This window comes from Halyomorpha halys, unplaced genomic scaffold (assembly GCF_000696795.3).
Source record: "Halyomorpha halys isolate HHAL.00 unplaced genomic scaffold, Hhal_1.1 Scaffold1170.1, whole genome shotgun sequence".
NCBI classification, from domain to species: domain Eukaryota; kingdom Metazoa; phylum Arthropoda; class Insecta; order Hemiptera; family Pentatomidae; genus Halyomorpha; species Halyomorpha halys.
In genome coordinates, this window is record NW_027114716.1 from 287,659 (window position 1) to 298,514 (window position 10,856).

Here is a 10,856-nt window from a genome sequence, read left to right on the forward strand (position 1 = left end):
TTATATATATATAAATATTACCCCGGCAAAAACATCTTCACAGATATCGAATTCAGCGCTAACGGAAATACAATGTACTCCTGCAGTAAATCAGGATGGTGGATTTGGGGTAAGCGCTTAGGCATTATGCGCGATTAACCCAGAATAGGATCAATATATGCGTATAGAGATATATTGCGGAGCCACGCAGTCGAAGCGTGTCTGAACCAAGTAGATAAGGTACTTGAGTCACCTGATCGCGGAAAAGATAATATCCGTTTTTTCCCAAGAAAAATTATTAATACAGGGTAAATATGGAGAAAATGTTTTCCAAGAAGAAAAATATTACATAATTAGTGTTAATTACGTTCAATCGCATAAGATATCTGTCACTGTATACCAAGAAACATTATGTAACAAATCTCAGTATATTGGTATTAATCATAAATCTTATCATATATCATAATTGCCTTAAACAGATTGAAGAATGCAGTATCCTGTTCTCAGTCAACTATGAAAGAAAATATATGAGGAGATAATTGGGGGTGCGGTATGTGAAGAACACAGATAAGTAAAAACGTTCGGAACTTGGCTTTAAAATCTTGACCAAGTCGCACTGATGAAGGCTTGAAATTCTGGCAGAAACGTTGGCCCTAATAAATAAGTAAAAACTCATTTGTGTTCAAGCGCTGACCGCACCCCTAATCACATTCTCCTCATACATCAATCCACGGTCAACTATCTAATCATCATTATGATTCATTAAGATTTTTACAATCTGCTAAGGCAATTCAGCTCGATGCCAGAGAGAGAGAAAGAAATTTATTCAATCATGCTGCCCAAATACATCGGGTTGCTACATTACACAGCATACTGATCAATCCGTGATGGGACACATATAAATTATATTATAAATTAGTATATGAGGATAGCTAAAGTCTGTAGGTATTACAATTTAAAGTTTTTGTGCGTCCACAAGGGCTTAAAAAAAATCAGACCTAAACTTCCTTAGCTAACCGAGGTGTAGAACCCCAGTTGGTGAAGTTGGCTCTCAGCCTTCACAGTATTTTTGGCAGAATTATGATTATGATAATTCATTAAATATACAGAAAATATATAATTAAAAAAGTCAATTTCTTCAGATTCATTCAATAATCAGAAGTACTTACAACATAAGTAATTACTTCATGGGAGTTATTGACAGGAGGTAACACCGCTAGAGGCTAGAGATGAGTTTCTCACAAACTACTTTTAGTCGTTAATTAATATTTTAGTTAATGTTCAAAATAAATGATCCACTAATCACAAAATTAGAAATGATCTAGTGAAAATTCATAACGTGGGTCCAACGAATTAAAACCTGAAGTCGAATCAACACAACTTGAACTAATTCACTGAAATTATTATAAATGTCAAAACCTTTGTGAAAACACATTCACAATATATTATATTTTTGATCAGTTTAATTATATTTAATGAAAAATAAATAAATATTCCTGCATCACTATTTGTGGATATTGACAACCAGTCAATAATATAATTGTACTAAGGCGATGTTTCACAACTTTATTATTTGCATAGTCATGCCCTACAATTTGAAAAAGTGCCCTGAAAAAAGTTATCAATATATATAAAATAATCCATCTCAGCTTTTTTCATTCGAATTTCAAATATTTAAGTAAGAATTATGGCCGAAGCAGATAGAATATTTTAAATTAGTACAGCAGATGATAGATGCCACACCCAACAGATATTTGAAAAAACGAAAAAGGTTGTTAGTAAATCCCATAAAGTTTTTGGGTTCAATAATTAAAGCCAACTTTTTTTTTCTTTTAGCCGTGATTAAAAATAAAAATGCTCCCTTCGATGATATTACGAACTAACTATAGCTACAAAAAGATTGCAGCTTAAAAACGATAAACTGTTTAAAGCAACAGCAATACTGGCTAGTGTTTACTTTTTCAGTTTTGAAGGATAACTTACCCATTTTAAGTGTAGTTAAGAACACTTCTTGAGGAAACTGTTAAACTTTAATATAAGTTTTTGCTAGTAATATATAATATAGACTACAGGAGCGGATATAAATAATTTAACATATAAAAAAAATACACAATATTTATATACATGATATTCTACAAAGACAGGGAAATACTCGAAAACATCAAAAGAAACTATTTAATTAAAAGAATAGAATAAGAAATTATAGGGTTAAATTTCTTACAAAAGAAGGTAAGGTAGAATTTCAGAATAAACATAAATTAAGTAATTAATTGCTTGATAGAATTATATAATTGCAATTACATTTTTTAGTAAACATTTTCTATTTTATTATTTTTTTAAATCTGTTGAAAACATATTTATAAAGTCCAGTGGTCCAATGGTATAAGAGTGGAATGCTAATCAAGTTTAAAATAGTTGATTCAATTTAATTTATTCAAACTCTACTATTTGCAGTCCCGAATAAATATGGCTAGACCTGTTCCGAGTGACCCTAAAAATGGAAAAAATTCCACATTTTATTTTTATAAAAATATGTAAAATTTTATACATCATAATATAATAATTATTTAAAATTCTTACATTATGTTTTTGTCGCATTAATTAAGAAGAATAAGAGAGGCTCGGGAAGAAGGTTTCCCACCACGTGTCAATACCTTCAGACACAGAACCATCATAGCAGTCTTCCTGTATTTCCTTTTATACATACACTGCATTTTCAACACACCCATTAATAATAGGGTTGAACCAGCATTTGAAAACTTTGAACAACATGGGTTGTAGGGTCTTGTTTTTATGGCTACCAGGTCGTTGTGGGATCACCGGGAGTGAAAAGGCAAACTCGCAGGCCAGACTAGCTATAAAGACAGGTCAAGTCGTAACATCATCAACCTGCAAAGGTATTATTTCATGGATCAAAGAAATTGGATGGCAAGAGTGGCAAGACGAATGGTTTATCATGAGAGACAAGTTAAGGATGGTCCAACAGACAGTGAAACGTCCAACCAGAAACTTGAATCTGCGGAGAGAAGATGTAGTATTAATCCCTCTTCGGATAGGCCATACTCAACTCACCCCCAGTCATCTCATGAAAAAAGAAAATGCACCGATGTGTCGCTACTGCGGAAACGATCTCACCCTTAGGCACATTCTCACTGAATGTATTGCTCACTAACCACACCAATTCTCTTCAGATTTAAAGATTTTGAGAGAAGATCCCACAACAATAACAAAACTTTTTCACTTTCTAAAAATCATTAATATTTATGATCACATATAGTTTAACTGTCCTGCATGGATAAGTGGATGCAAAATTTAATATAGTAATTTACTCACAATGTCAATTCTAATTGCAACTTTGTAAAATGTTAATTGTAATTGTAATTGTTAATTTGTAACATTCTCACTTTGTAACTTTGTGAATATGTCAATTGTAATCTACTAATTTTGCAAATTCAATGTAAATGGCCCCTAGTGGTCGAAACACTTAAATAAATAAATAAAGATGCACTGGAAATTAAAAATGATCGAAGGCTCAAAGGAAAATTATATTCATGAAAATATTCTAAAAGTTCATAGCATCATGCCGTCTGCTCTGCGAGTATACCAGTCGATGGTCCTTGGTCATTCTAATATTTCCCCTTCCAAACACTTGCTTAGGACCCACCTCTGGGTATTCTCTCATATCTTGGTGCGATTGAAGAAGCATGGTCCCTATTTTAGGGACCTTTTTAGAATGTTAATTTGGGACCTTTGGTCAGCACTTAATGTAACTTCGCCATATTTCTGTCCTGAGTATGCCAGTATTGACGAAACTTAAACTATATAGTAATCAATTGATTTCATGGGGACTAATGACTTTTGATTTTTTTAATCAGATCTTATTCTCATTATATTTAATACATTTCCAAAACCAACAGCTCTTGTTGCAGTAGTCTCGATTTAAAATTAATAACACTCCCATCCATTATGAAGTAAGTACTTTTTAAACGTCCTTCAAATGTAATTAATTTAACAATAGCGATTAAACAATCTGACATTGAATATAATGAGAAGTGATCTCAAGATCATTTTTATCACGTTTTCAAGAACCTCAGCTGTCAACTTGAAATTGATACCGATCGCTGGACTTTATACCCTTTAGCAATCAAATATTTCCAATTCACAGGATAAACAACGGAACAAACTGATACATCGCGTGATTACAAATATATCTTTTATAGGAAAGGATGTTACTGTACAAACATCGTATGATTAGCAATAGCGATGTGTCATAAAAATTTTCCCTTATCGAGGAATCCGCAGCAGAGAATTGTAAACAACGCTCAGCACATTCTCGGCCATTGTTTACCGGTATGGAGTTGGGTGTGATACCTTCGGGAACTGCTGCATTCAGTTCATGAAAAGGTAAATATTTGCCAGAATTGATTTACGTTTCATCCTGGCACCTCGGTGGCTGTGCAAGTTCCAGGACGCATTCCCGCATCGGGCCAGAGGTAATAAGTTCAACGGACATCAAAATTTAAATTATTACCTTTGTAAAGGAAAATTTTATTCTGATCAATATCATTTTTTAATTACAGAAATATCGACGACATTATTACTTGTTAAAATAAATGAAACTTGGTATCTTTCTTCTTATATATCTAAAAGGAAAAAAATAATAATAACTTTATTTACATTCTTAACAGAACTGAAAGCATGTCTCTTGGGAGCTATACGCCTTTTTTTTCCATAAATGTAAAATAAAATAATAATTTCCTATAGGTAAATAAAATATTTTCTATGCTATAACTGAATACTTAGCTATAAATGATAATTTACTACAAGTTCTTTATTACTTAAGTCCATATAGTACAAGAACAGGGAAGGAAAAAAGGCAGTTATTTCACCCTAATTCTTTATTACTTTGATGAAAACTATGCATAATTACTAGTAAAAACTGATGAGTCTGCCAAGTATAGGTAGGAGGAATAAAAAATGGCGGCTGTTTCAAAACTTTAAAAAAATCTTAATTTTTCATTCGAAGCTCTATTTCTTTAAGACTACCAACAACACTAGAAAATCTATATAGAAGAATATTATTTAAAGAAGTGTTAATTCGCTGAAATATTTGCCCTAATAGAACTATTTACATCTAATAGTTCTCGAGATATAGCCTTTTAAAAAACATTTTATAAAAATGTATTTTATTTTGCCCCTATTCCTAGACATAGTAACCTAACAGTGTCCTACTCTTTTAACTACCTTATCTCGCCATATGATTAAGGAAATAATCTTTATACAAAAATATCATGGAAAAATTGGGAAGTCAACAAATAGGAAATTTTCAAAGTTTCGCCTTTTTATTGGAATAGTCCTCGATACTGACCTGTTAATCTATGTATTTAGTAATTCGTACTTATTTATTTATTGTATTTAGTACGTAGTTCATAAGTAAGCATGCTTATAATACGCATCAGGTTCTCAAAACTATAAATATATTGTATGTTTTTCATAGAAAAAATTTTCCGTAAGAGGTAGAGTACAAAACATACTCTACCTCTTATAGCTCCGCTAAAAAAGATATTTTTAAAAAACATTTAGTCAGAGCAGGCAGAATGCTACTCTAAATATAACTAAATCAATACGTGTCATGTTAGCAACAAACAAATTGAGCAAATTTAACTATTAACTTATATTAAAATTAACTATTAAAACTGGTTTATTTATGCACTCTTCGTGGATTAGTGGAGGAATATAGAAATTGAGGTAAACGAAGTGGCAATCAAGAATCGTTGTAGATACAAAGATGTTGCTAGTTAAAGAAAAATTGTTTTAAAACTTTATTGTATTTTCTAGATTTTTTCTTTTTTTTTTCGTACCCCCCTGACGAAATAAGTAATTGAATACATACATACAGGTAGGTATATGTATATCTGGTACTTATTAATTCCTTCGATTGCCTTATGGCATTTTTTTTTTTATATGGTGATCCAAAGGTGCTCCATTTCAACTCATTTTCTAGATTAAAATGTCAACTTCTTTAAATAGGAGTATATCCGAGATTGAACTAAGTTCAAGCGGTCTTAAATCCGCAGTAAAAAAAAATATATAAAAGAAACCTTATGAATTATCTTCTGTGGGATGATAAAATCCGTCTTACAGTTGGATTATGGCAGTGAAATAAAATATTTTCTTCATTCTGAATTTTACTACGCTATCAAACCCAACTATTTCAATATATAGAATTGGTCTTGTTATTTCTCCATGAGTAAAACCTATTTTATATGTTATTTAAGAATTCTAAGCAGTACAATAACCACGCAGCATAATATGCTTAATGCTCATATTAAACAAACCACATAGGCCCTTGGACTCCACACAATGAAATTCATACACCATAAAATTTCTAATATATACATAACCTGAATTAAATCAGAATTTTATTATTTCTATTTTTTATTTTTAACAGCAAGCTTTTTCTATTAAAGTAACATTCATTATGTTCTGTCTCATTTAAGGGCCCTGGTAATAAAGATAGGAGAAAGTATTTATACCAGAGATATGAATAAATTAACTATTAACAAAGTCATAAAAAATATATATATATATAATATTTATATTCAGTCTTAGTACTTCGAATCTAGAAAAAAAAAATTTAATTTGTTGTATAAGTTTCGAATATCTGAATAACATATACAACAATTTTTTATCTAAAATCTGTTATTCTTAAACCGTTCAATTTCATAAGCATAAAGCAATATATTTACAGACCTAACAAAAAAAAATCAGTCCAGAACTTCCATGTATAATTATTTTTATATCCATCGCAGAATCTTAGAAACCAAGTGAGATAGCAAAATAATCAATTTAATGGATCTTGTGATACATATAGTCAGCTTTAATATTGTACAGAAGTATCCCACGTTTTCGAACTATGAACGGATAAATATAAAAAGATCTTTTAAGTACTCCTCTGCCCTCCTTGGACTTTTAGTATTTTTATCTCCGAACTCCTCAAGTAAAAAATGTTATTACTTCCATCTTTGTATAGACACATTATTTGTTGCATTTTCAAGCCGCCTTGAAAAGGAACGAAGCTTATATACAAAACAAATTACAGTTAAAATTCCTAATAAGGGAAATCAACATAGAATCGTATCGTCCCCGTGAGAGGAAAGTGTATGGGTAACTGAAAGGAAAACAAGAATAAATTTTTGAAAAAAAAAAAGTACAGTATAATTCATACTTACATTATATAAAATGAAAAAGTGTACATAAATACAGTTTTTTTTTAAATCTGTGGATTATATTCTCCTTTTGCGGGAACTTTTTATTGTTATCTTAGAGGGAAGAAATCTTGGAAATCATTCGGCATCTTCTTCCTCAGTGGAATTATTTTAGAGATTAGACATTTCCATTATGGGGCAATGTTTCCAATAATTCTTTTTTTTTTTTTTTTTAATATTTCATTCAGCTGCGATTTTCCAGTTTTCAGTCCAAGGGCGCGTAGAGAAGTATTTTCCTGCGCACTGACACTAATTGACTCCTTTGAGAATAATTGTGTATAAAAAGACATTAGGATAGTGTAATTATTAAGTAATACAAGTAAATGTTTAAAACAATGATTGAAATCTTGTTAACACATAGAACAAAAATTTCCTTTAAAAATAAGCAATAACAAAACGTTGGAAGAACTTTAGAGAAAAAGTAATAAATATAAAAAAATAATTTAATAAAAAAAATCCGACTACGGAACTAGCCCTGCCCTATTTATTCGTTCTAAGAGAAAGAGAGTTATTGCATAAACTTACCATAGCAATATAAAAGTGTTTAGGATAGAAATCAGGCAAGACGAACAAAAATGGCAACTCCTTTCATGTTTACGCTAACACCAATAGAAGTTCAAACATATTACTATATTATTATAAAGAGTCAAGGTGCCGAGGAGAGGTTGTACCATACGCTAAGGAAGACCTGGAGACTAGTCCTACCTCATAACCAGGGAAGTAGCTCTGAGGTCTCAGAAACTATAAGGAAGAACCGCATCCTGCCCGAGGTAGCCCTGCTTCCGACTAAACACGGTGGGTCTAGTCCAAAAGGTCGATGAATATCCCTAGTGACAGGCAGCAGTTCTACCAGTACTGGCATGGAACCGAAAATAGAAGGGATCGGCTGGGTCCTGACCAGATAATCAACTGCGAGGGAACAAACCCTTCAAATGACACAGAAGTGTCATGAACAGCTCCGGTTGGCCGAAAGGTGCACATGGTCCCCTGAAATCTTTTATGATATTCAAGGAAAACTGGACATCACGCATTTCTTCCCAAAATGGCTACAAAAGCACACAAATTGCAAGAATGAAAAATAAGACTATAATCATTCACCCTAACAGTATGGATTGTTGCTATATTTGTCAATTTTTAGCGTGAAGCTACAATTTTGAATTATACCACATTATAAACCGTTCTCTCTTATAGGCTATAACAGAAAATATTAGTTTCAGATTAAAAATTAGAATGGGACAACCTAAATCAATTCTAGCTGGCTCAGTCGGACCGACACAGCCGGGACTGTTCTACTGTAATCTCCTATTCTCCTATTATAATATAAAACATTTCTTGTTAGAACTGTATATATTTTTTTCTTTATATTTTTGTTGTAGAATGTCGGTAAAGAAGTATCACTTAAAAAAAATCTTTCTTCGGAATTAACCCTGCCCTACACACTTATTTATTCTAAGTAAGAGAAACAGTGTCAGCATATCTCCTTAAACATATAAGTGGGACGTTCCTAAAGCTGTCGATTATAAATAAAGAGACTTGGTTAAGTAGTCAGATGTCTTCCACTATACCCTACCGATTTTTACAAGTAAATTCCGTCTCATGCATCCATTAATTTAACCCTGCTGAAATCTCTTTCTACATATATATATATATATATATATATATATATATATATGAGTGAAAACAAAAAAAAATAATTAAAGTTTTTTTCATAAGGGTCTTAAGTTTTATTCAGATGCGGTAAGCACCCACCTACTATACCTAGTTTCATTATTTATAGACGACCACTTTAGAAACAACCCACTAATACTTTTAAGGAGATATGCACGAACTTTGTCTCTGAGAATGGATAAATTTGTAGGATAGGATTATTTCCGTAGACGATTTTTTTTTAATTACATTAATTTTGAAGTGAAACTTCTTTACCGATGTTCTACAACTCAAGAAAAAAAAATTGTATGGTTGTAAACTGATTTCGTGACGTGAGATGAAACAGAAGTGGTGTGGGAGGACACCGGTCAATTCTAGCAAAAAATGTTTAAATTGTAAGAGGAGTTTAGGAGATCACAGTAAATCAACATTACCGGCAGTGTCGATACGATTGATTCAGCTCCTTAATGCTTCAACTGCCATAATACGATACAACAATTTTCCTACTAGAATTGAGTTAGGTTGTTCTATTATAATTATTTATTATTATTAATCTGAAACTAATATTTTAAGCCATAAGCAATAAGCGAAAACACTTACAGATTAGATTTTAAACCAACTGTCACTGACTACATTATATCAACATTAAGCCAAACTTACTCCACCAATTTTATTGAACGTGGTACATGCACGTATGACACATGTCATTGCTACAATATACATATACGACATACATTATTGCTACAATATATCCCAATATAATAACTGTATACTAGGCCCTCAAGTAGTTCAATTTAGTTGGTTCTCGCGAAGGCCACTGACAGCCCTACAACGAGGTTATGAAATATAATAAAATATATCAAATTTATTATACATATCATATTTTAAATAATAAAATTGATAGAAGAGTAAGAAAAAAAATATTATTTCAGTATTTTAAACTCATATTCATTAACAACACTCATGGCATATTACTGAGTAACTTGAGGCATCAAATTCAAAATTCGGTTGTGTACTTCGCTCAAAACATCGCCCATGCAGTGGGCAGGTTATATGCCTCCCCTAAACACTTCAGCCTCTTCTGGACTTGGCCGTTGTCGGGTAAAAAAGTTAATATAATGGTTTAGAGGAAAATGGTTTTTGGAAAATGGGCGGTGTTTTCTGTCAAATTGTCGTCAGTTAACTGGTTTTAACAGCTGAATTCACACAGCATATAATGCCAATTAAATTCCTACACCCATTCCATGTTAAATACTGAATTATATCCATAGGTTATATAGACAATTTTGCGGTGTAAACAGGATTTAATACTTAGAAACTAAATAAGCTATATCAGTTGCAAATAAACACAAATGAATGGTCATTGGTAAACCAACATTTTATCGACCCAATTTATAAAACGGACAGAAGTTTTCTTACACCCAGTATTTCATCATAATCAGATAATAATTATATATTAGGTAATGTCATAAATTGGATTTCTCAACCCAAGTTAAAATTGCGTACGACTATTTCATTCCTTTAGGCTGTGATAGATAAATAAAAATAATTTCGTATTTATACGTCAATATACCGAATTTCACATTTATATTTTTACAAAAAATACTGATAATTAGACAGTCAGTTATACAATCCTGTCTACATGGACGATAATAATAAAAAATCTATTAAAACAAAGACGTCAACTTTTGACGTCAAAACGGTTCGTTGATCGGCATTATTCTAAATAAATAACCAATAACATCAATGACCTCTCTGAGCCTTATTGATATAATCTATCACAAATCGACATTTATTTTTTATTTAAGAGACACGCGTTAAGTTGCTGTTTCCATACGTTGATTTTTTATTATATGTTTTTTTTAATTGATAGATATTATAACCTGCCACACTATTGTTGGCAATAGGTAATAGTGATGAATGATCACATTCATAATAAAATAAAATAATAATGAAAATAAA